The sequence below is a fragment of the Oratosquilla oratoria genome, chromosome 10 (assembly GCF_046742065.1).
Source record: "Oratosquilla oratoria isolate Oo_2021 chromosome 10, ASM4674206v1, whole genome shotgun sequence".
Classification (NCBI taxonomy): Eukaryota; Metazoa; Arthropoda; class Malacostraca; order Stomatopoda; family Squillidae; genus Oratosquilla; species Oratosquilla oratoria.
This window is the reverse complement of record NC_134786.1, coordinates 29,510,096-29,515,655: the sequence shown is the minus strand read 5'-3', so window position 1 is coordinate 29,515,655 and position 5,560 is coordinate 29,510,096.

Below are 5,560 nucleotides of genomic sequence, written 5' to 3'. Positions count from 1 at the left end.
TCTTTTGGCCCTGAAAATGAATTTAGCTGTGTAACCTACCATTCTATGGTCACTACCTATGTTGACTTTATTTATTACCGTAACATTGCTAACACTTTTGCTCTCTTCTCCTAATATGAAGTCTACTTCGTTCTTCCTTGTTCCATTTGGACCTCTCCACGTCCATTTACGACCTACACGCTTTTGGAAGAAAGTGTTCATTATACTAGTATCTCGCCACTGTCATTTCTTTCACCTACTCCAAACTTACCAATGCACGTGAAGTTGGCGCATAAACCTGAAAATTTTTTAGAGTATACCTTTTACACAGCCTAATCACAATCCAAACTACCCTGTCAGACAAACTACTGAATTTGATTACGTTATCAGCAATCTCTCCGTTGATCAAGAATTCTACTACATTAGATCTTTCTTTGTCCCTACCTCTATAGTAGAACAGGTGGTGACCATCTTGTAATTGTATCAGCTTTTCTTCCACTCTTCGGACTTCGCTCTGTCCTACGATGTCCCATTTGATGTTGTCTAGTTATTCCATTAAACTCTCAAGCCTGTGATCTTCTGAGAGATTTCTTACGTTGTAAGTATAGATTTTAATTTTCTTCGTGTTGTTTAATGTCCAAGACTTGAATCTGCTTGGACAGTGCTTACTCACAGTCGGTGGTACACTACCCGTAAGCACACGAGGCAATGCGGTTGGACCTTTAAGAGACGATGATCCAACAGGAACGCCGGTTTTATTTTGGTTGTGCTGTTCATATTGGCTATGAAGGGGGGTTGGCAGTAATCTCACCTCCGTGCCAACTGATTTCTGGTGAGATATTTCTCTGGTGTCACCTTATTCATTATATTTGGTGAAGCCCTATATCCATAGGGTGCCCAATGGTCCAAGCCGTCATTATGGGTGACCCTGCAGAGATTGCCTCTCTATCGACATAGCTTTCGTAGTCATTAAGATTCTCAAGCCTATCCACCACATCAAGGTGTCAACTCTCGGATAGGATGTAAATATATATATATATATATATATATATATATATATATATATATATGTATATATTCACATATGTATATACATACATACATACATATACCAATGTAATATATATATACATATATATATATATATATATGTACATACATATGTAATATATATATATATATATATATATATATATATATATATGTATATATATATTAGCTATTGTTTATTTGTTTTATCTTATTCATTATTTTATTTTTACTTATTCATTTATTTATTTACTTTATTTTTTATTTCTTACAAACATTGTCAAAGAATCTCTTGAGGAAACACTAAACATTCACATTATTTCAATTTTGATTCTTACTCTTCCCTGATTCTATAAATGCATTTTTTCATCCTCATTATCACAAAAGTATTCGTTGATAGTTCCTCCATTTCTTTTTTCCTCGCTTATGATTTTCCAGTAGAGAAAGAAGATATAACAAGTCTCTCGCCTCTTGAATTGGCCTGTTTGCACTATTACTTAACCACCGGGAATGTTGACAAACTAGACGGGGCTCATCCAATAATTCCATTGACATATCTTGCTAAAATCTTGTCTTCACAAAATTTCCAAAAAGCTCTTCCCCCCTTTACGTGCCAAGAAAGACTCATCCTGCCCCCAACTTTGTCGCAGAAGCGATGTATTTCTCGCTTCTCCAGATCTGAAACTATTTTTATTTACTTGATTCAAGCATATGCTCATATAGTCCCGTCCTTATGTTTGTTTATCAAAGTTCGCCTTCAATTCTTTTACCTTGTCAGTCTGTCTTTTTCTTTTTTATGATTTGTTCTACAAATTGTTATATATTTTTGGAAATCTGTTTCGTAATATATACTTAAGCAAACTGTCTTCTTTTATTTTCCCTTGTGTCTTTTTGGTGTTCTTTCATCCCATACTAATTGTATTTTTTTTTTTTTTTTATGAACTTGTCATCGTTAACCTCTCCTCTTGAGACCATGCTTTTTGTTTACTGGTAACCATTTTTGATGTATCGCTCAGAAATAATGACGACTTAAGGGAACCCCGGCCACGAAAACTCGAATTTTTTTGGAAAATGAACGAATTTTAGGTAAACATTTCAAAAGGTTCTCCATGATGGTGGTAACACTCAAACTAAATATTAGAGCTTAGTTCCGTTTCTTTTCTTATATATAAAATAAAATAGATGAATTTTTGGCGACCTCTGGTAACCTCTGGCAACCCATTGCATAAAAAACATTTGAAATAAGTCAAAATTTTGATAGCCAGTTGTTGTTTTTTTACTGCAATTAATATCTATGGAGATATCTGGCAGCTTGATATGGAGGTATCTGGCAATTTTACTAAACCCAGAGAACGATGCTAAAAGGAGAGACTTTAGTAGCTGTGGAAGAGTGAGAGCAGAAGGATATAATTTTCTCATGCTATTCATGCACGCGATCGTATATATATTTTTTTAATATTCCGACAGATAAGCATTTCAAAAGATTTTCTATAATTATGGTAACACTTCGACCAAAAATTACATCTCATTTCCGTTTTTGTTCGTATATATAAAATAAAATAGATAAATTATTGGCGACATCTGGCAAGTATCTCTTGCATGTCAAATAAATCTTTCATTTATTCTACCAATAACCAATAACCAATAACCAATATTCATTATTCTACCAACAATAACTGTGGGAGGGGTGAAGAGAAATAGTAACTTTAATTTGGTAATAAAATAAAATAAAGGAAAATATAATTTAATGTCCGTGCATCCCTTTAACTGTCCGTGCGGCATTTAAATGGCGCTACTGAAAAGTTTGTTTTCTTTCCATTCATCAAGCTACAACTCGCCCATTTATGTACCAATTTTCAATTTTTTTTTATTTAATAGAGAATTGTAAGACGTAAATATCTATGAGTCAAAATAAAGCAAATTCTTTAGCAGTATTTTTCTGGCTATTATTTTTCCTCAGAAATTTAATCTTTTTAACAATATGTACACATAGAAATAAAAAAAAATCATTGCTATTCTCATAAGAGGTAAATAAAAAATATCGACTCACCAAAATGTTCAGATAGGGCCACTCTTCAAATGGACCTTAAGCAAAAAATATTTGGTAGGACCTTTTCCACGGTATGAGTTTTTGAAATTACTGAATATTTTGCCTATTAACTCTTAGATGATATGGTATTTTTAAATGAAAGGAAGTGATACTACATGTATTAATAGGTAATCAGAAAAGGAAATGATTTATAAATTTTGTTTGTCTGAATAACTAATTCGGTCGTACCGCATAAGAGTACGGGTGTCCGGGGTCCCCTTAATATATGAATAGTACTGAAATGTAGAATATTACCTTTAACCCCTTATATAGTACTCTCTCGTTAGCATTTTGTCTACTATCTGTTTACAGGGATTGTTGATGAAACACAGTATCATGTGGTTAGCGTTTTATTAGCTAATCTGTACATTAAGCGGTTTGTGTGTTTGTCTGATTTCTGAAAACATAGTTACATATAAACAAAAGAAAACATTAAATTAATAAATTCCAGTTTTTTAAGTGACGTATGATAAAATAGATAAATTAACAATACACAATTTTGATTTTTTCAAACACAAACTAGTAATTATTCAATCATAACGAACACATGTTTCGCTTTTAGTAACATTTTCACAATATAATACTAAACCTTCAATCAAAACCACCACTATGGTAAGTTGTTTGTTCATCCCTAATAACTGGTAAATAGAAGGACCAGCTTCCTGTTATTCTTCAGGAATGAAGTAACTCTTTACCTGGCATAGGCCCATATAGTGGCTGCAAGGTTCCTAATACCACTCTTCTCCTCTAGTTGACTTGCTCCTCCTCTGCACAGCAAATAAAAGGACTGGCTTCCTTTTATTCTTGAGGAATGAGGCAACTCTTTACCTGCCTTAGGCCCATTCGCTGGCTGCTAGGTCCCCAAATTATTCTTCACATTTGGTCTGGTCCTGCCAACTCAACTTTACACACTTTAGTGGGGCCTCTACTTTGTAACTCCCGTCGTCAGAAACGTTCTAGTATTATTCAGAGCTACATTGAGCTCTATAAATTTTGTTTACAGTCATTGCCTTGGGTGTTCTAATTACTAATTAACCTTTTAATTATACAAAATTTATAACACAAATATGGATTGATAACAATCTTACATCAATAATACAATACGTGTCTTTTACAGAGATTATCGTAATTTTTACATTTCCAACACCTTCCTGGTAGTTGACACAGATAAATACATGAAGCAAATGAACTTCTATGAATATTCACTCATTTCAGCTCAACAAATTACATGTTAATTTACATATTTAATGTTAAAATTCCCGTGCAATTATAATTTCTTGTTTAATTTCCAATTTAACTTCTACAAAATTCACCTAGTTTTAATTATACTGCCACATTAATGGCATCACCAAGGGATCAAACGTACCCATCACTTAATGTTACTAATAAGCAGTTGTTACAATATAAATGACTTCACATTTAACAAAGAATTTAACATTGTTTAAATTGTTTAATTCATGATTGCGTTTATAAGGAAGCTGTTCCTTGCATTCACAATATGAAAACCACTTTTTTCTTTTTTACCCCCACGGATCATACCCTTACCTGAATAAAATAGTTTGGTGTTGGCCAGAACAATCTATTCAAAGAGTATCATCATAGTAAAGATAACCTTACTCTTAGCTTAATATGAATGTTTGAGATTAACCAGAAAAATACCAATAGGTGTTGTTATATCCAAGGGTTTGAATGACTAGTTTAATATGACATTGAACCAAAATAAGAGTAAACACAGGTGTTGATGACATATCACTATCACCACATAAAGCCAAAGCAAAACATGCGAACGGGGTTGAAGACTGGAAATTAGTGAAAAATAATTCTGACATTGGAGTGGAGGTGTGTTAGAAAGAGAGAGATCAACAAGCGTTAATGACGTAACGAGTGGCGGGGGGGGGGGTGCAACATTAGGCGGCTGGCTAACTGTGATCTCGACAGCGAGGGCAACAAATGAAGACAACTTTTAAACGGAACTTCTGACATGTCGCTAGCGACATCTCATCACAGTCCCACTAAGGAATTCATCTTTCTTCCATTAATAGTACCTTTTTAGCAGTCTTGTTTCATTGTGTGTGTGTGTGTGTGTGTGTGTGTGTGTGTGTGTGTGTGTGTGTGTGTGTGTGTGTGTGTGTGTGTGTGTGTGTGTGTGTGTGTGTGTGTGTGTGTGTGTGTGTGTGTGTGTGTGTGTGTGTGTGTGTGTGTGTGTGTGTGTGTGTGTGTGTGTGTGTGTATTTACCTAGCTGTATTTACCTAGTTGTATTTTACAGGAAGCGGAGTTACTCTCGTGATGTCCCGCCTTTGTACCTCGCAGTGTCTAGTTTGCTCTTAAATTCATGAATGGTTTTTGCGCACCGTATTTTTTCGGCTAGTTTGTTCCAAGTGTCCACCGCTCTATGTAGAAAACTGTTTTTCCTCAGATCTCTTCTATAACTATGTCCTTTTGTGTTTTTCTTGTCCCAATTT